Source organism: Aquarana catesbeiana, linkage group LG03 (genome assembly GCF_042186555.1).
Source record: "Aquarana catesbeiana isolate 2022-GZ linkage group LG03, ASM4218655v1, whole genome shotgun sequence".
NCBI classification, from domain to species: Eukaryota; Metazoa; Chordata; class Amphibia; order Anura; family Ranidae; genus Aquarana; species Aquarana catesbeiana.
In genome coordinates this window covers 742,892,518-742,914,936 of record NC_133326.1, presented here as the reverse complement: position 1 = coordinate 742,914,936, position 22,419 = coordinate 742,892,518, and the positions used below count along the sequence as shown (strand labels likewise).

The 22,419-nt window shown below is 40.5% G+C and overlaps 1 protein-coding gene across 1 annotated transcript in view; it reads right to left on the bottom strand.

Moving 5' to 3' along the window:
- Positions 1 to 22,419, bottom strand: part of LOC141133874 (NACHT, LRR and PYD domains-containing protein 3-like) — a gene marked incomplete in the record, with an annotated part of 735,962 nt that overhangs the window by 202,529 nt on the left and 511,014 nt on the right.

Sequence of the window (22,419 nt, the reverse complement as noted above, 5' to 3'; positions counted from 1 at the left end):
GCGACAGGGGTGCTTTATTTTTTTTTATTTACACTGTCTATTTAATTTTTACATTTTTAAAAAATGTTTATTGTTATCACAGGGAAAAATTGGGCTCTATTAACTTTAGATCTCTCCTTAGCCCTTAAAGCATCTGACCACACCAAGATCTGTGTGATAAAATGTTTTCCCAATGGCGCTGTTTATATCTGGCAAAATCGAAGTCATGAAATGCTTGTAGCTTCTGGTTTCTTAGGCCATAGAAATAATTGGAGCCATTCTGGTCTCTGATCAGCTCTATGGTCAGCTGGCGAAACCACCAACTGCATTCTCAGGTTCACCGATGGGAGAGGAGAGCCTGAGAAAACCATGGAAGACGGCGGGAGGTGGACGTTCCCTCCCACTGCTTGTAAAAGCAGTCTAGTGGCTAATTAGCCACTAGGATTGCTTTTACATGAAAGCCGACTGCCGGCTGAAAAGAACTATACCAAAATGATGCCTAAACCTGCAGGCATCATTCCAGTAAAACCACTCAAAGTCCAGCAACATACCAGTATGTCGCTGGTCCTTGTTGGGCATATATTGTAATGTTATTTTTTTATGCAGCCTCAATTCACCAAATCTCTGCCAAGAAAAGTAAGTAAAAATATATGCTGAAGCATAGTGACATTCCACCCCTAATGTCTACCCCTGTCCCCATGCTTTGGTATATATGCTCTTTTTTTTAACTAAGTATGTAAAGGTCAAGTACAGCGCTGCGCTAGGAGTAAGATATAAACAGCAGCCAACACACCCGTAGACTCAGGATCAAATTGACAATAAAAAATTCAAAAAGTGTGGCACTATAAGCTACGTGTAAAGGTGATAAGTGAATAATACGAAAAAATTATATTACATATTCAGTCACTTCAAAAGCAGATATTCCGGTATAAGTCAGAAAAAATCTACTTGAATGGATGTGATAGTGACAAATGATAACACTTAAATATGTAAACTGAATTAGGTAATGTAAAAAGTCACAATATAATATTGAATACAAAGTCCAAATGAGTGAACAAACAAAAGCAAAAAGTCTGTGATGACAGTGCAAAAATTGATGATAAACAGGTGTCTCCTGGGCATGCAGGGGGATTGTTCAGACCCGGCAACCTGGTAGATAGGTGGGCCGTAGGAAGACCAGAGGTGCACAGAGGATTGAAATCAGTGCCAAGACCATCACCAGAAACCAAGGAGGCTTACCAGAAAAATTGGCCTGAAATGGCATATGCCATACAGGTCAAAAAGGCTTGATGACCAACAGGTCTAGGTATTATATCTGGTCAGATGACATCACACAGATGGGGGGAAGAAATCAGCACGGCTTCCTCGTCAATGGGTACACCACGAGTCAAGCGAATAATTTGTATAACATGTGAGGGATAAAAACACTCACATAGCGTGATAACGTTTCAACTTGGATTTATTTAAAAATATTGAATCAAGATCAACACACATTTTCAGAAGATAAAACAGGCATGTAATCTTGTAGCGGTAGTCATGAGGGGTCCACCCGACATGTTTCAACTAAACAGTCATCATCTGGGGTGTGGACCCCCTCATCCCACCGCTCTATATATAGACAATTAATGACCCCCACTGGAAGTGTCCGAAACCGGTATTACTTTAAATGACCTTCATTTCCGGTTCAGGGGGTACTAGTCTGCTGGTCGTTCCTTAGGATCTGAAAGGAACTGTATTATGACAATCTGTAATTTATTAAATTATTAGAAATCCCGATTTACATTAGAGAAAAGAAAGAATTAAAAAAATGTATAAATACAGCTTGGCTTCGTTCCGGTTATTAAGTCCGGAACCAAGCCTCGCTGTCATTTCAGCATATCTGGTAAGTGTGAGCGCAGCGACACCGCCGCGCTCCGCACACTATACCAAGCCTCACTATCATGTCGCGCGATGACGTCACGTGGAGATCGGGATAACGGCGGCTGTGCGTTACACGCTTGGTCGACCAAGCCTCGCTTTAGGAACGCCAGCAACCACATCCGATCGGGTCATAACTGTACAGGAACTGGAGCCCGGCCTAAATGAAAGGCAAATGAAAGGCCGGAAGGACCGTCAAAGTGTCATCGGACATATGTATTTGTAAAATATATAGGAGCTTGGACAAAACAGAATATGTGAAATTTACTTAGGAGAACTTACAAAATATGTAAAATACATTGAACATAGAAAAATTAATGTATGAATGAATTAAAAAATCGGTAAATATAAAAACATATTAAAAATGTGTAAAAAAACGGGAACAAACTTAACCCCGTGTATGTGTGGAAACCTAAACATAAGAACTACCGGACACTGCCAATAGGGGACATCAGTACAGTCCATGACACGACTTAGAAAATGCATATAGAGTACATGGAACCAACCATTAATATGGTGTATTGTGCAGTACATAATTGTATGGATAAATTCAAATCTTATTATTAACTAGACTGAAAATAAAATAAGAATGCCCATATTGGATATGGAAAAGAGAGAGATCAAATCATATAATTTTTAAGATATAATTTTTAATTTTTTATTCCTCATATCTTTTGATCTCTCTCTTTTCCATATCCAATATGGGCATTACACGGGGGTTAAGTCTGTTCCCGTTTTTTTACACATTTTTAATATGTTTTTATATTTACCGATTTTTTAATTTATTCATACATTAATTTTTCTATGTTCAATGTATTTTGCATATTTTGTAAGTTCTCCTAAGTAAATTTCACATATTCTGTTTTGTCCAAGCTCCTATATATTTTACAAATACATATGTCCACCTTTGATGACACTTTGACGGTCCTTCCGGCCTTTCATTTAGGCCGGGCTCCAGTTCCTGTACAGTTATGACCCGATCGGATGTGGTTGCTGGTGTTCCTAAAGCGAGGCTTGGTCGACCAAGCGTGGAACGCACAGCCGCCGTTATCCCGATCTGCGCGTGACGTCATCGCACGACATGATAGTGAGGCTGGGTATAGTGTGCGGAGCGTGGCGGTGTCGCTGCGCTCACACTTACCAGATATGCTGAAATGACAGCGAGGCTTGGTTCCGGACTTAATAACCGGAACGAAGCCAAGCTGTATTTATACATTTTTTTAATTCTTTCTTTTCTCTAATGTAAATCGGGATTTCTAATAATTTAATAAATTACAGATTGTCATAATACAGTTCCTTTCAGATCCTAAGGAACGACCAGCAGACTAGTACCCCCTGAACCGGAAATGAAGGTCATTTAAAGTAATACCGGTTTCGGACACTTCCAGTGGGGGTCATTAATTGTCTATATATAGAGCGGTGGGATGAGGGGGTCCACACCCCAGATGATGACTGTTTAGTTGAAACATGTCGGGTGGACCCCTCATGACTACCGCTACAAGATTACATGCCTGTTTTATCTTCTGAAAATGTGAGTTGATCTTGATTCAATATTTTTAAATAAATCAAGTTGAAACGTTATCACGCTATGTGAGTGTTTTTATCCCTCACAGTCACATGTTATACAAATTATTCGCTTGGCTCGTGGTGTACCCATTGACGAGGAAGCCGTGCTGATTTCTTCCCCCCATCTGTGTGATGTCATCTGACCAGATATAATACCTAGACCTGTTGGTCATCAAGCCTTTTTGACCTGTATGGCATATGCCATTTCAGGCCAATTTTTCTGGTAATCCTCCTTGGTTTCTGGTGATGGTCTTGGCACTGATTTCAATCCTCTGTGCACCTCTGGTCTTCCTACGGCCCACCTATCTACCAGGTTGCCGGGCCTGAACAATCCCCCTGCATGCCCAGGAGACACCTGTTTATCATCAATTTTTGCACTGTCATCACAGACTTTTTGCTTTTGTTTGTTCACTCATTTGGACTTTGTATTCAATATTATTTTGTGACTTTTTACATTACCTAATTCAGTTTACGTATTTAAGTGTTATCATTTGTCACTATCACATCCATTCAAGTAGATTTTTTCTGACTTATACCGGAATATCTGCTTTTGAAGTGACTGAATATGTAATATAATTTTTTCGTATTATTCACTTATCACCTTTACACGTAGCTTATAGCGCCACACTTTTTGAATTTTTTATTGTCTTTTTTTAACTGTGGTGGTAAATTAACCTCCTACAGCGCCGGAGTCACGGATTTACGTATCATGAGATTAAACCCCGTTGCAGTCAGAATAAATAAATCCATGCTTCAGCTGAATGGCGTACCTGAAAAGCAAATAATGGCTAACAATAAAGCACAGTAACAGTTCAGTATAACAGTAGAATGACATACCAGCAAAGCAAACACGATAAAACACTGTAACAATAAAAAATTAAATTTGATCAAAGATTGTATGGCTCAGAACAGTGGGAAACAAAGTCTTACTTTGGAAGTTTGCAGTCAGGGTGTACAAGCTGAGGTGTCCTCCCACTAGTGTTGCCAACCGCCCATATATTTACAGGCAGCTCGTAAAAAGAAGGCATTTTTCCGGTGCCCGTGAAAGCCCGCAGTAGAAAAGTGCCAGTAAAAATGGCGGCGATCGGCTCTGGTCAGAACTGCGCATGCGCGATTCTGGAAATCCCTGTGAAGATCCGATCTTTAGCCGCCACCGAGTTTCCTGCACGCACAGCCTCTGCCCAGTGAGTCAGTGACAGCCAACCCACCCGCCGCACAGCCAATTATCACACCGACACCTCTGCCAGCCCTGTGGAGCCGCCTCACATGCCAGTGAAGAACTTGTACACTACTGCCTGCAGTGAAATAAGGAAAGCTGTAATCAAGGTAAATAGAGAACTTTCTGACTTTTTTTGCACTGTTTGCTGGATTTTATTAGTAGCTCACCATATGGTTTTGCTTCTTGCTGGACACCGAATAACATCCACCACCCTTATAATAGTGAGATTTATTACAAAATCATGAATATATCTGTTCACAGTCTAAGCAACTGTCTATTGTTCAGCAACTTTTTTCTGAACTACAACCATATATATTTAATAAAAAAAAAAAAAAAAACATCATGGAGGGTCCAGGTCAACAGCAATATGATGGCACGACCATAGAATTTGGCTCAGGGCACTAAAAACCACCAGTGCAGGATGCACATAAGAGCAGTATTTTCTTAGCATGGAACCCATAATTTACCATAGCATCCTACTGCAAAGTTTATTTAATAGCAGGCAATTGTATAGTTCACTCCGTTTGCTTCTGCATTTTGCTTTTTTTTTGTGCATTATTCTGTATTTTTTTCATCCAGATAAAAGTTAAATATAGTAGAGGTTGCTATAGGGTGGGGGCTTGTTTTCTGTCCCCAACCCACAGTAGCATAGCACACAGGTTTAACTGGACCCCCATAGAAAATAATGGCAATCCTCTTTGACGCAGTGAATGGGCCACAGGGCCCATTCACACTAGACGCAAAATAAAATGATCTATTTTAGCATGCAGGCTAGTGCTAAGCACTGTTTCAGCACATTGTAACTTTACTTTTTTTTTTTTTTACTTCATTGAAGTGAGACGTATTTACACTTCATTCGTGGTCTCTTTACAGCAGTACAATGCAATGTATTCCGGTGCCATCAGATGCGCTGCAGAAAAAACACAACATGTGTACAGCATGGCAGATGATACCAGAATTGTGTGAATGGGGCACATAGAAAACTACTGTTTTCTTCATGCCCTTTCTGTAATTAGCATGGTGTGCAGAAACCTGTTATTCACCCCACATAGTATGAAAAAGTCTTAAGGTTCCATTTACACCAGGATTTGTGACTGAGTACATGCACTTCTTGCACAATACTGTGCATCATGTTTATGGCAGCCCATTAATTTCAATGGGCTGCCTTATGCCAAGAAACATGCAAAAAGGTGCCTGCTCCTTTTTAAAAAATCACATACTGCAGTACCATGCATTTTGCCAAACACTAATGCGTCTGCTGTGCGTCTGTACAGTGGCAGCATGCTTTGTTATGCCGCGTACACACGGTCAGACTTTTTGGCTACAAAAGTCCGTCAGACGCCGACGGACTAAGTCCGGCGGACAATCGATCGTGTGTGGGCTTCCCCGGACTTTCAGCAGACTTTTCCAACCGCAAATCTGATGGACTTTGGATTTGGAACATGCTTCAAATCTTTACGTCGTGGGGGGAGGAGCCACTGACCAAGATGGCCGCATAGTGAGATCGGGTGGCCTCACGCTGCAAACGCCGGAGATGCTGAGGACGATGGCAGTCTGGGCGGCTGCTACACATACCTAAAATCTCCAGAATTGCCTGTTTTCTCCGACACTTAGCTGCCTGTGATACAAAGGCACAAGGAAAAGGTTTTTTTTTTTTTTTTTGTAGCACAACACGATATAAATATAAAACATAAGGTGTAATAGATAGGATTGTGAAAAGGAGAAAAAGGAAAAGATGGTTTGTTGTTATGAGTTAATAGGATATAAAATGAAACACAAGACGTAATAGATCAGGGTGTACACAGGGGAAAGAAAAAGAGGATTGGGGGTATCTTGAAGCTTCCCCCCCTGATCCCCCGCTTCTCTTTCCCGTTTCTCCCGGCTTTGGGAAATGCTTTTCCCGATGCTTATGGGGAATGGGGGGGGGTGGGAGCAAAACAAAAGGAATAGTAAGGGAAGACTAGTAATAAGTTGGAAGAATAGAGGAAGAGGAGAGAATAGAAAAAGAAATAAAGAAAATGGTATGTAAAAGTAAAAAAAAAAGTAAAAATTAGCATTTAAATTGCAGCGAGGGGCTAACGATCATGCGACAAATCTTGGTCACCGGTTTCTGATTCCCCCACTATAGGGAACTTACTTTAGTTAGTAAGATAGACTTAATATAAGTCAAGTAGAAGTAGGATAGATTGAGTGTAGTGTGTGTGTGAGTTTTAATCAAACTTTAAACCTTTTTTTTTTGTATGGGGGAGGTTAAATTCTGTTCCTTCAATGCAAGAGGCCTTAACTCTCCTAACAAAAGAAACCAAATTCTAAATGTATTTAATTAACAAAAAATAGATATTATTCTGTTTCAAGAGACACATTTTCGTTCAGATCACATCCCCAAACTTAATAGCCAAAATTACAAAACTTGGGTACATGATACATTTCTATATTCTAAATCAAGAGGGGTATCTATCGCATTCCATAGGAATGTACCCCATCAAATATTGCAAAAATACAAGGGAAGGGATGGCAGATCCCTGGTTATAAAAGTAGCAATATTTGGAAAAATATTTACAATTATCAATCTATATCTACCAAATCATGATCAAATTAGGAATGGGAAAAGGGCCTTAAACAACACTATGGAAAAAGCGGAAGGTACAGTGATTATGGGTGGGGACTTTAATTTTATTATGGATATAAAAAAACGATACAACTAACGTCCATGTTCAGAGAAATAACACTCAAATAGAGGAATTTAAAAAGTTATTAGTAAAACATCAACTGGTGGATATTTGGAGGGCCCAGCATCAAACGGAAAAAAACTATTCATACTACTCAAGTATACATAATTCCTATCATAGGATAGATTATTTTTTTGTCAATCACTCAGGAATGATGATGACTTCATCGTCAGAAATAGAGGTGGGTTTTTATGGTCAGACCACGCCCCGCTATACATGGAAATCAAAGTAATAGAGCATGTAAAAACAAAGGGTAATTGGAGATTAAATGATAACCTTCTTAAGGATAAAGAATGTGTAGAGGATATACAAAAGACAATAAGGGAGTTCGTATTGGTTCATGAGAATGATGAAACATCAATTCCTATGCAATGGGAAACATTAAAATGTGTACTAAGGGGGACGTTCATCAAGCATGGCTCAAGATTAAAAAAAAAGAAAAGAACAAAAAAATCTCAATTAATAACGGAAATAGAGAAATTGGAGAAAGAACATAAATAGAGTTCTAACTCATTAGACAAAATAAAATTAAAAAATAAAAGATTGGAATTAAAAGCCATGCTCGATGAGGAATCTCTTAGGATAAGGAATAAAAACAAAGCACAATGGTACCAATACGGAAATAAGACTGGGAAAATACTGGCTAAGACACTAAAGGATCACCAACCCTCAACCTCTATAATAAAAATATTAAAAGACAGATGGGGAATTGACATACGACCCAAAGGAATTATTGAAAGAATTCCATACATATTATTCTAACCTGTATAATATTAAGACACACCGAGGGAATAAAGAAGAGGAAAATAAAGGGGTGGAGATTAAAAAATATATGGAAGAAACATCTGGAAAAAGATATTTCAGTAGAAGAAATCCAGCAAGTTATTACGGAACTGGTTCCAGGAAAAAGTCTAGGACCTGACGGGTACACCACTAGATTTTATAAAAATTTCCAGGATATAATTACCCCCATCTTGAAGGAAACATACAACTCTATATCTGAAATTCAAGGACTTGTACCACAAAGCACAGAAGCTCACATTACTCTAATCCCCAAACCAGAAAAGGACCATACACTATGTAAAAATTATCGGCACATTTCTCTAACCAATATAGACATAAGGTTATATTCTAAAATTATAGCAAATAGATTAACACCAATTCTACCTAATTATATAAAACTAGATCAAGCGGGATTTACGAAAGGTAGAGAAACTAAGGATAATATGATAAAGACTTGTACATTGGTGGAGTACGCACAGAGAACTGCCATCCAATCATGCCTCTTGGCTGTCGATGCGGAAAAAGCATTTGACAGGGTAGGATGGCGGTTTTTGGAGGAAACACTAATACAAGTAGGCATGGGTCTGAAAATGCTTAGTAGGATTGTCGCACTGTATTCCAACTCAAAAGCCAAAGTGAGAGTGAATGGGATATTATCCGAGGATATTAGAATAACAAATGGAACCCATCAGGGATGTCCCCTCTCCCCTTTGTTGTTAGTGTTAGTAATGGAGCACCTAATTACGGCAATTAGAAATAATGGAGATATCAAAGGGATAAAGGTGAGGGATAAGAAATATAAGATCGCTGCATATGCAGACGATTTACTAATATACATAACTAACCCCATTATAACTATCCCAAACTTAATGAAAGAATTTGAAAGATTTGGGGAATTAAATCATTTTAAAGTCAATTATGATAAATCAAAAATGCTGAATATATCATTAAAAGAAAAAATATACTTACTTTTGCAAAAGGATTTTCCATTTAAATGGAGGCAAAGTGCAATTAAATATTTAGGAATCTTCATAACAAAGGATATGAAATCACTACAGGGGTTGAACTACGGAGAGACAATCCGAAAAGCTATTAAACTATTACAGAAATATGATAAGTTAATGTATTCATGGACGGGAAGAATATAATAAAAATGGACATATTACCAAAAATATTATATACTTTTCAAACGATACCACTAGACCCCACCCAAAAAAACTGATGATGGAACTAAGAAAGGCTATGGTTGATTTTATATGGGCTCATAAAACACCCAGGATAAAAAGAGAAAATTTATTAGAAAAAAGGGAAATGGGGGACTTGCATTACCGGATTTTGTAAAATATTTACAGGCAGCATCACTGACCAGTATAATAGATTGGTACCATAATAAAGAAACAAAGCAATGGGTAAGTCTGGAAGAAGAGATAATAGGACCTCTAACAAAAAAAATCTAACACTTTTTGTAAATGCTACACTAAAAATTTGGGATACCATAGTGAAAGGGGGGAATCTTTCCACAATGATCGGACCTATGACCCCATTATTTACCAATCCTGAATTCTCTCCAACTATGGGGGTTACAAAATATTTGAAATGGAATAATATCAAACACGTAGGATTGGTACAGGTACTCGGGAATGGGAAGTTACCCGAGTTGTGGGAATTGGGATTGGAAGGTAAGAATAAATGGCTACAATACCAGCAAATACGGACATTTATAGAGGCCAAACTATCCAGGATAAATAGACAACTAACTAAATTTGAAAATATATTAGTTGAACAACAGGCCCCAACTAAAAAATTATCGAAGATATCTAATGAACTACTTCCATCTGGCCCCCTTAGAGAGATAACCAGCATAAAAAAGTGGGAAGCAGAAATGGGAAATTCTTTAACAGATGAAGAATGGAAAAAAAATCTTTGAAATTATACATAGAACAACCATAGCAAACAGATATCAGGAGAGAAACTATAATATCGTAATGAGATGGTACAGAAGCCCAGTAACATTAAATTTGATCAATAAAGGGAAATACAGATCTATGTTGGAGATGTAAAATAGAAAGGGGAACGATAGCACATATATGGTACGGGTGTCATCTAGTGAGAGGATTCTGGAATGAGATATTCAAGATTTACTATAGAATATCAGGAACGGAGGAAACCCCAAGTATGGAAATCTCGTTACTGTCTCTGATATCAAAATCAATAAAAATAATTAAAACAGATATCATCCATCATATTACATCCGCAGCCAGAACAATAATAGCAAGAAACTGGAAAGAAACAAGGAGCCCAACAATAGCGAAGTGGATATGTGAGATGAACGAAATTCAATATATGCAAAAACAGATAAGAGAAGAAGGGTTTATAATAATCCAAATACCAGAAGTTTGGCAAAAATGGAACGAGTTTCGGTCATCAAGAGATATGTTAGAATTTATATAAATGGAAGGAGCGGGATTTTAGGGGTATTCCTTTTTTTTTTGTCTGGATTGGATGGATGCATGAAAGTGGAATAGATGGTTATAGGTACTAATATGGATGCAACAAGGAATGTAGAAATGGAGGGATAACGATTAAGCTTGCTTATTAACTTATGGACTAGCCTATTAAAATATCATTGCATGTACCTTTTGTATGATGGCAAAATGTTTAGGCCTAATTAATATGTATTGGTTTTTATTATTGTTTTTTTTTCTTTTTTTAAAAAAATTGAGTGAAAATCTAATAAAGAGAGACTGAGAACAAATCTTTACGTCGTAACTCCGCCAGGCCCAGAAATCCGCTCGTCTGTATGCTAGTCCAACGGACAAAAACCGACGCTAGGGCAGCTATTGGCTACTGGCTATCAACTTCCTTATTTTAGTCCGGTGTACGTCATCATGTACGAATTCGTCGGACTTCGGTGTGATCGTGTGTAGGCAAGTCCATTCATTAAAAAGTCAGTCGGAAGTCCGTCAAAAGTCCATCAAAAGTCCGCCGGAAAGTCTGTCGGACCAGTCCTGTCGAAAAGTCAGACGTGTACGTGGCATTAGCGTTGCAGCAAAGCACAAGACTTTCTACATGTTCCCGCAACACACTTGTGTGAAGGAAGCCTAAAAAATGTGTAGTGCAAGCTCTGTAAACCATATAGGTACACAAACATTCTACCATAAGGCCCCTTTCACACTGGGGCATTGGCGCCGTCAGCAGTAAAGCACCGCTATTTTTAGCGGCGCTTTATTGTTGTTTTTGTGGGGGGTTTCAGCCGCTAGCGGGGCAGTTTTGACCCCTGCTAGAAGCCGAAAAAAGGGTTAAAACGACCTGCAAAGCGTCACTTTCCTGGCGGTTTGGCAGCAGTGCCCATTCAGTTCTAACCTCTAACCATCTCCTGTATCATGTCTACAGTCTCTGAGGGGGAGAGGAGTCAAGAGTGGGGTCATGGGAGAAGTCAGACATGTGTGGACTATGGGGTGGAGACTATAGGATAAAACCAGAGCCACCAAGCTGGAGCCATCTGATTGAGCCCTGCCTGGTGCACCTGAGAGGAGGTCAGTGACAGCATTTCCAGGCCAGTCTGAGGGGGAGTTGCTGATGTAAGGGGGGAGTGAATACAATAATGTAAGGGGCACTGATCTAAAGCTCTCCCCCTATAGTAGTGACCTCCCCTTACCTTATTACCGTATTTACTCTATGGAAGGTGGTCTCTGTTCACCAGAGTGCCCCCCACATTAGAGTTTCTGGCGTTCCCCTTTACATCAGAGTCTGCAGAATTCCCCCTTACAGTGCAAGGGGGAACTCAGTCTGTTGGCCCTGATGTAAGTGGGAACTCTGATGTAAAGAGAAAGCAGTGGACTCTGATATAAGGTGGTCACCAGAGTCCCCCTCTACATCAGAGTTCCCTCTTAGATCATGATCTGCAGCGTTCCCCCTTTTACATAAGAGTTCCCTTTGACTGTAAGGGGGGATCCTGCAGACTCTGATGTAAGGGGGAACTCTGTGCTGGCTGGGTTATAGTAACCAGACCTTTATGTCAATGGAGAAATCATTTTTTTTACTTTTGTTTAACTTAAACACATTGCTAATAGCACTAGCTATATGTTTATAGCTTAAATATTGATATTTGCACAGTTTGGCATGAAAACTGTAATTTTAGGTATTTTTTGGCAGTCAGTAAAAAATGTGGTCTGTCAGTAAATTGCACTGGTTTTGGCAGTAAAAAAAATGTGTGCCGTTTGTAAATTTCGACATTCTGCCAGTAAATTTCATTTCGGGAGGTTGGCAACACTGCTTCCCACACACCAATAGACAAACAGTCATTGAGTAAAAGAAGCAGACAGCAACTCCATAACATGGAGATATATATAACATAACATCAAGCGTATTTATTTTGAAGCCTTCACAGCGAGTACAGTCAGCAGCAGACTAGTTTTGGCGATAAGCCTTGTTCACAGTGCTGCTGCTGACTGTACTCACTGTGAAGGCTTCAAAATAAATACGCTTGATGTTATGGAGCTGCCGGCTGCTTCTTTTAATAAAACATTGTGGTTAAGCATAAACTACAGTAAAACAGAGCAGAATAGAGAGAGAACAATAGAGAGAGACAAGAACTAAAAACTATTTTTGGCATTTTTCTTTTTTATGTTTTTTTTTTTCTTTTTTTTACACTTTTATTGTAACTATAAACATTCCAGGTTAGGGTCTCTCAAAATGCGATGGCCATCTAACATCTTTCAAGACTCTGTGTAAGTGTGCCCTATGACTGTGCCGTGCTGTACCCTATTCTAATACTCCACTAGTGTACTGGTAGCGACGGAAACAGTTACCGATGCAGAGACCAGGTTGCTCAGGACAATAAAAGCGGGTGTCACGCCTATATCTGCATTTTCTGCAGACATGACATCTTCTTTGGGGTGCTCTTTGGGTAGAGGTACCAGGGAGGACATCTGGAAAATGCCTCTCATGCAGCCGACTCACTGCATTTGCATTGGGAAGTTGGGGCACAGCACCGTCTGGAAACAGAAGGGCTTTGATGATCTCTTCCTGGAATTTTAGGAAGGATCCAGTTCATCCTGATGCTTTGTATAGCACATAAGCGTTCAGCGGAGCCAATTGAAATAAGTATAAAGACACTTTTTGTTACAGCGTCTGGCCTGACGGGCAATTAAGTACGATGCCATCATCTGGTCTTTGAAGTCCACCCCTCCCATGTTAAGGTTGTATTTGTGGACACAGAGGAGCTTCACCAGCTGCCATTGGAATTTGGACTATCGTATCTGTGTGAATGGGGACAGAATTAAAACATTCCATGTGTCCCTCCACTTTACTGCAAGCAATTTATTAAACTTCAAGCAGGCTCTCTCCCGTCTAAGTCAGGAATCTACAAACCTTTGGTGGAAGCTCTGGCGATTAGATCGCACTGTGCCACATGTGCCAATTCCAGAATCAAAAAGGTGACTAAAAAGTGTCATGCTTGTATAATAATTGTCCACATACAAGTGGTACCTCTTTCTGAATAAGGGGGAAAACAAGTTCCAAACAATCTTACCGCTGCTCCCAATGAGCTTATACAACTTGACCCTATATCTGGCACGCTTGTTGGGCAGAAACTGTTTGAAACCAAGGCAGCCTGAAAATCAGGGATTTATCATCACAGACAACTTGATGGGGAATAAACAAGGCTGCAAATTGTTGGTTGAAGTGGTTTACGAGGGGCCAAATTTTGTGGAGCCGATCGCATTCAGGGTCACCCTGAGGACGACAGATTTCATTGTCGTTGAAGTAGTGCATAAACCGCAAGATCTGATCATATCTAGTCCTGACCATGGAAGCAGAGAACACGGGCATATGGTGAATTGGGTCAGTGGACCAATATGACTGCAACTCACGCTTTTTAGTATAAATTATGGTGTTTGAAGCGCTTCACAATGTGATAAAAGGATGAATAAATAGTTAATAAGCCATTCAAATAAATCCAGCAGTGAGTAAAAAATCCCTAAAAATAAATAAATCCAGCAGTAAAAAATGTGAGATAATAAAAATTAGTGACACCTTATGTGTAGGAAAATCCACATAAAAAATATATATTAAATAAGAAGTGTTTAAAGAGTTCAATCTATAAAATGTATAATCCGATTGACACAGAGACTTAATCAAGTCCCACTAGCAAAGTTCTAGAGAATAGCACACACTTGCTAAATTGGGGTGCTAATTGATAAATTTTAGCAACAATGTTTCCTATGCTTCTGTTCACATCAGATGTGACGATCACAAACAGACCTCCCAGATAAAGCAGATAAAAGAAAAACAGATCATTGTGCAATGATCTTGATACCAGGTACACAGGCAAAAACTTGTATCTGATCCACTCATGTGCGCCTTATAGTGACCGTGACGCAACGCGTGGGAGGAGCCAAGGACGCTCTGAGCAGACTGGCAGTATCAAACAGTGTACTGCAGCGATTCTGCTCCTGTCTGAAGCGGCTGACTGCTATATAGAAACCTGCATACGCCTTATCACTATAAGGCGCACGTGAGTGGATCAGATACAAGTTTTTGCCTATGTACCTGGTATCAAGATCATTGCACAATGATCTGTTTTTCTTTTATCTGCTTTATCTTGGAGGTCTGTTTGTGATCGTCACATCTGATGTGAACAGAAGCATAAGAAACATTGTTGCTAAAATTTATCAATTAGCACCCCAATTTAGCAAGTGTGTGCTATTCTCTAGAAATTTGCTAGTGGGACTTGATTAAGTCTCTGTGTCAATCGGATTATACATTTTAAAGATTGAACTCTTTGAACACTTCTTATTTAATATATATTTTTTATGTGGATTTTCCTACACATAAGGTGTCACTAATTTTTATTATCTCACATTTTTTACTGCTGGATTTATTTATTTTTAGGGATTTTTTACTCACTGCTGGATTTATTTGAATGGCTTACTAACTATTTATTCATCCTTTTATCACATTGTGAAGCGCTTCAAACACCATAATTTATTCTATTTAAGTGATCCTGATAACACTCTTTTTTGATAGCAGCCTCACTTGGTTTTATGTGTATTTAATAGTTATTTAGCATCACAGCGCTTTGTGTTTTTTATACCTTTCACGCTTTTTAGTAATGCCCATGAGGAGGGATAGGCCCAGAAAGGTCTTAAATTCGGGAACCATAATATGTTTCCAGGCAAATTCTCTGGGGGCTCAAGGGTCAAATGGGGATTTGCAGAGATAAATTGACCAGCGTATAAATTGCTTTGGTCCACAATAGATCTGTACAGATCTTCCATGAAAAACAGCAAATGAAAGTCAAGGGAAGTAAAATCTGCTGTTTCCACCTGAATTCTGGGTTGGCTAGTGAATGGGGGAAGTACAGGGCTGCCAATCTGGATTTGCAAACACATCAGGAAGGGCACTATGGGCTCTACGGGCCTGTCTTTGAACTCTTGATGGCTGTGGGGCACTACTTCTGCTAGCCACCGCACCATATTGAACTACACTTATGGGACTCGCCACGTCACCAAGTGTTACTGTAGTGGTGGTTTGTCTATGACCAGGATGTACTAGGCCACTGGTGCTTGCCAGTTCACCAGAAGGTTGAGTGGCACCATGCAGTTGTTGCACCTCAACAACAGAAGAAGAGGGTCAGGTCAAAGATATTGATCCATTCAGATACTATACTAGTAAGGGAGGTGTATGGTTTGTGTGTGTTAGTGTACCTGGCACTAATCTGACACTGCCTGGGATTGATGCTACCACTAACTCACACTAAAACCTGATGTTACCCATGACACTAATATAGTGATCAGGAAAGAGATCTGTACACTATACTAGCGACACTGTGACAGGATGTGAAAGGGTTAACTGGGGGGCAATCCGAGGATTAAACCTTTATTAGGGATTTAATGGGGGTACCCTAAACCACAGTAAGATGTCCTCTCCTCTGGAGCTGGAACCGAAAAGGACTCCACAAGGGGAGATGACATAACTTCCTCTGTCTTTGTTTACACTACACAGGTAGAGGACAGTCTGCCATTCACCAGAACCAATCAGCGGGACCAGGACAGAAATCATTGACCTGCCCTGTAGACTGAACAGTTCTGAAATGAATCTGATCGTTCTGGGGATGATGGGGGCACGTGTGCGCCCACCTACCTGTGTGCGACCAACATACAATGATGGTGCACAGGACAGCCAACCAGTTAATGTATTTTCTGCATTCTCTGTATTAAGGTAAAACAGCTTCTGCATGCAGCTCCCCCCATCCCCCCAATACTTACCTGAGCCTGATCTTCATCCAGCAATGTGCACAAGAGCAGAGGCTCTCTTGGCTCTCTGCCTCCTCATTGGCTCAGACACAGCAGGGGGAACCATTGGCTTCTGCTGCTGTCAATCACAGCCAGTGATGAGGAAGCAGGGGGAATCTTATAGACACACAGAGCGGGCTTATGGGTGAGTATGTACAAGTGCCCCCAAATCAAGCAGCTTGCTATAGGGGCTCTCAGCTGTGGGAAGGAGCCAGGAGCACCAACGATGAGATCCAGGAAGAGGAAGGTTTGGGCTGCTCTGTGCAAAGCCATTACAGAACCGGTAAGTATAACATGTTTGTTATTTTAACAAAAAAAAAAAAAATTACAAAAACACACCTTTACTATCACTTTATTATCTGTTAATTTTCTATTAGCTCCTCCTTTGTCTTATTTGATGGTGTGGAACATCGATGGGATGTTTGCCTGTAGCAACACCTGTGATTGCAAGTCTGCAGACTGAGTGAGAAAGACTGACTATGTGACTGTGCACAAGGGAGTGGAAGTGACCCCAAAAAGGAGATTGCCTGTTTGTGCTAAAAAAGGACTTGCCTTGCTTCAGTGTTCTGTTCAGTGGGGAGGCAAGTGTTAAAATCAAAAATGACATGTGTGATAATGCAAAGCTTGATGTCTGGAATGAAACTTCATCTGCTCACGGTGGTGAGGGTGGGGTACTGCAATATGGTGTGGTTAAAAATGTGTTGCCACAATGCAGTTTAAAGCAAAGTGATGGGTTTTTTTTTTGAAAATTTTTTTTTATTCATTTTTTAAGCATACAAATAACAACAGGCTACAATTGCGGCCGACAACCACCCATTATAACACAGTTGCCGGTGGACATTTACATACAAAAACACAAACATAAATCAAACATACATTTAAACCTCCCCTCCCTCCCCCCCAAACAACAAAGCTTTTGCCTAGATATATACTGTCCAAGTTGGCCTCCAACTGGAGGAAGGCCCTAGGAGACGCCGCACCCTCGCTGGCTGACAACTTGGGTCGTGATGCTAAATACAGTCCAAAGCAAGACCCGGCTCCACCTCCCCCCAACACCAAGAATTTAATATGAAGAAATAACTCTCCCCCTACAAGTGACTAGTTATCCTAATGCAGAATTATCAATATTTCTCCTGTATGTCAGTCATATACATCTTCCGTTATGGCCTCATACCAATATCAATAGCTATAGGTTATCTGTAATTAGTCTGATACCGTATCCACCGATGCCATCCAACCCCCCCACACCTTGTCAAATTTGGTCAGTGCCCCCCTACTCAAATAATTGGCTTTATAAAATGGTACTGCCTTATTACCAATGTGTCTGCTGCTGAGCCACTCTGTCCTGTGTCTTCTTGCACAGTTGGAGAGATGCTGTGTAGTATGATGGGACTTCAACCAGTACCAGTACAGACTGGGATGGTATGGCCAGACGGATATTAGCATGGTGGAAAGAACTTTCTGTTGGTAAAGGTGTAGTGGACACAATGGCTGCTGTGCCAGGAGAGGTGTCTGCGGAACAGCTTGTAGACTACAGTGCATTGGCTGTTGAAGAGATTTACCCTTTCATGACTGAAGGTCCGAGCGAGTGTAAACGCACAGCGGGAATTGTGTGCACAATGCAAAAAGGGAAAATGTGTATTTGTGACAGTCAAGCTTAAGGAAGTGTTAAAATCATGGAGTGTACAGCCAGAGTACAGCCTGCCGTCCTCTCCTGTGTTTGGAGAACTGGTACCACAGGGTACAGCTGATTGGAGCTGGATATTGCAGGCTGTACTGTGTAGAAATCGCAAATGGTGGAATCGTTTAATGTAATGTTTTGTATTAATGTGGAAAGTTGTCTCACAGTGTGCTGGATTAATTCATACAAAGGTTGTGTATGAGAGGCACTCTGGAGCCCTGTTAGACAAGGCAGAGGTATCAGAAATACCAGCGGTAACAGAAATGGTAAAAACTGCTGTGGAAGTGCTGTGCAAGAACAGTCACTGATGGAGTGTTGGACAACAGAGGGAGATGTGAAATTGTGGGGAGGTCCCATAGAGACTAACTGCTGTGTGATCCCTCCTCAGATACTCTCCTAGCAAGCGATGGGACCAGAGTTCCTGGTGGTTTTGAACTGGGTAATTTTGAGAAAGTGGTTGCCAGGGGTAACCACACAGATATCAGTGAAACTGAAACTCAAAAAGTGCTAGGTAAAGTTGAGACAGATGTCAAAGTAGGACCCCTACAGTCTTGGGAGAGTAGATCTGGGGGAGGTGAGAAGAACTGTAAGCTCCCAAAAATTAGCAAGAAGTCCGCATGGAAGAACACTCGGAAAAAGATTTGGGTGGAGTGCCTCTTTAGTAGGGATGAGCTTCGAGTTTGAGTCAAACTCATGTTCGACTCGAACATCGGCAGTTTGCCGAACAGCGAACAATTTGGGGTGTTCGTGGCAAATTCGAAAGCCGCGGAACACCCTTTAAAAGTCTATGGGAGAAATCAAAAGTGCTAATTTTAAAAGCTTATATGCATGGTATTGTCATAAAAAGTGTTTGGGGACCTGGGTCCTGCCCCAGGGGACATGGATCATTGCAAAAAAAGTTTTAAAAACGGACGTTTTTTCGGGAACGGTGATTTTAATAATGCTTAAAGTGAAACAATAAAAGCGTAATATTCCTTTAAATTTCGTACCTGGGGGGTGTCTATAGTTTGCCTGTAAAGGGGCGCATGTTTCCAGTGTTGAGAACAGTCTGACAGCAAAATGATATTTCAAAGGAAAAAAAGTCATTTAAAACTACTTGCGGCTATTAATTAATTGCCGGTCCGACAATACACATAAAAGTTTATTGATAAAAACAACATGGGAATTCCCCACAGGGGAACCCTGACCCAAAATGTAAAAAAAATAACGTGGGGGGTCCCCCTAAATTCCATACCAGGCCCTTCAGGTCTGGTATGGATATTAAGGGGAACCCCGCGCCAAAATTTAAAAAAAAAAATGGCGTGGGGTCCCCCCAAAAATCCATACCAGACCCTTATCCGAGCACGCAACCTGGCAGGCCGCAGGAAAAGAGTGGGGGATGAGAGAACACCCCCCTCCTGAACCGTACTAGGCCACATGCCCTCAACATTGGGAGGGTGCTTTGGGGTAGCCCCCCAAAACACCTTGTCCCCATGTTGATGGGGACAAGGGCCTCATCCCCACAACCCTTGCCTGGTGGTTGTGGGGGTCTGCAAGCTGGGGGGGATTATCGGAATCTGGAAGCCCCCTTTAACAAGGGGACCCCCAGATCCTGCCCCCCCTGTGTGAAATGGTAAGGGGGTACTTACCCCTACCATTTCACAAAAAAAGTGTCAAAAATGTTAAAAATGACAAAAGCCAGACAGTGCGGAAAACAGGTTCAAGGATTGAATAAATAAATGCATCAAAATGCTACCTGGCTTTTGTCCAGCTTGATATTTACCCTTGACTACATAGTTACTTATCTAGTTGAACATCTATTATTAGTATATTTGCCTATTTTGCATTTTCCCTTTGTTACCTCTTCAGCTTTGTTCCACTTTTAATCTGGGATACACGAACATCCGGGGCACCCATTTGTTGGTCTCTAATCAATATTCCAATTCATTCATGCCCTTTTTGGAGATAGCCCTTTCCCCTGCTTCAGGGCACCTTATTTGTCAGTCCCATATCTCCCTTTGGGATCGAGGTGGTTTTTCTGTACCCATCTGATCTCTCTGTGGTCCTTATTTTGCCCCCTTTCCATCTATTATGGGCATAGGATTTTACAAAATGGCTGCCGTACGATGTACGTGATCGCGTCTACGGCACCGCTATACCTAGCCTTGGCGCATGCGCAATGGCACTCCCATGTTTGTCCGCGAAGTGGCTACAACGTCAGACACAGCCACATCGGAGAGGAAGATAAAACAGGGATTTTCCCTGTCACATTCTGCCAGCTAATTCCAGGGGGAGGTGGGAACGCTGCGGTCCCTTTGGACTACCCTCCTATCCTTCACCTGCTATTTGCCACTGGTAAGCTTGATTTGCAGACACTAGCCTTGATTACATATACAACACACAATCACTTTAGACTGGACATTTTTCTCATGCCGGTTTACCTTACTATCCTCATGGTTTTTTATTTATCAATTCCCAGGTTCCTATATTTGGGGAGTACGGCGTCTGGTCCTGTTATCTGGCCCCTGCCTTTGACGCTTGGGGTCTTTGTAACAACCCGCTGGATTGTGCTTTTCTCCCCCTCTTTGTAACCCTCTTGAATCAGGCGAACTGCTTTTAACCATCCCTCAGATTTGATACAAAGACGCTATTGATTCAACCTACAGATTTATTTAGGTAATTTTATATTGCCCGTTCTATCCCTACACACCAAGGTGTTCATTGCAGTCAATTCTTTTAGTTTTGACCCAGACATATATGTTGTCCTATTTATCATACCTGTGTTGTGTGTTTTTTCTATCCAGAAGAGCTCCACACATTTGTTTGTCCCTCTCAGCATACCCTGTTGTGGATTCAAGGCGAAGAGGTATTTTGTATATGCAAAATTTGAGGCTTATAATGTAAACCTCAGACTTACCAGTCCCATCCAAATTAATAGCAATGCGAGTAAGGTTCTTTGATTCATTTTTTATATTTTTGTTATTGATTTTTATTATGTTATTTCTCTATGTTGATTTTTCTGATGTTTGTTTCATTATTTTTGAATATCTGTGTTCCACACCTATGTCCTTAAATTGTATTATTTCAATACTCTATGACAGTAATTGCATAATCAAATTTTGTATGTCAAACGAACATGACATAGATGCAGTATATATCTTGAACATGAGTATTTATTGTGATTTTTTTTATTTGTAGCTGATCAGGTGCCCCATTTTATCTCCTGAGGAAGCTCCAACGAGCGAAACATGTTGAGAAAGGGATTAGAGGACATGATAGGCCCATTTCCCAAAACATTTAGATCCCTACAGATAGAATATGACCTATCTAATTCAGAATATTACACCTATCTACAGATAAAACACTTTATCCGTTCCAACTCAAATACCACCATAACATTACCATGGAGAGTAACTCAATACTATACTAAGCCTAATAATAAAGATATATTTATCAAAACCTCCCACATACAAGCATGGGAAAAATATCTAATGATTCCTCTGAACAGTGGCAAAAGGCGCTCCACATCACATATGCAGCAACCAAAAGTGTGAACCTATAGGAACTAACACAAACAATTTTGCTCAGGTGGTATCTTACACCCTACAGGATTGCTAAATTCTCTCCACATACTCCTACATGCTGGAGGAACTGCAGAGCAGTGGGTACACTATACCACATACTTTGGTCCTGTCCTGCTATCGCCACCTTTTGGATGGGGGTATTTTGTTTACTTACACAAGTGTTAGGAATAAAAAACGTGTCACCAGGCCTCGCACTTTTCTCACTAGATATAGAATCATTACCATCAGATACCAGAAACATAGCTACCCACATTCTTTTAAGTGCAAGACCAGTGTTGGTGCGCCATTGGAGAGATCAGTTAGTCCCATCAATCCAAGAAGTTATAATGACAACCAACACTCACTCTGTGTATGAGATGATGTTTGCCTCAGCACAAAAGAGACACCAAAAGGCTTTCTGTGGAAGAGGTGGGTAGAATGGTAAGAAACAACATCTAGGAATGAAATAAGATTTTCTATCAAGAATTACAATAAAGTCAAATACTTTGACTGTATTACACTTGTTTAACCTGGTTACTCAGTTAAGTTTTTCTTTACCTTCAACATTTTTCTTCCCTTTACTAAACATAGCTCAGTCCTGGTTGTTGGTACTAGGACGGATTATGGACTTGTATAGAAAACATAAATAGACCAGCAATGGTCTCTTGTGACACTAGCGCTGAACATCTAATTCTGTATCCATTAC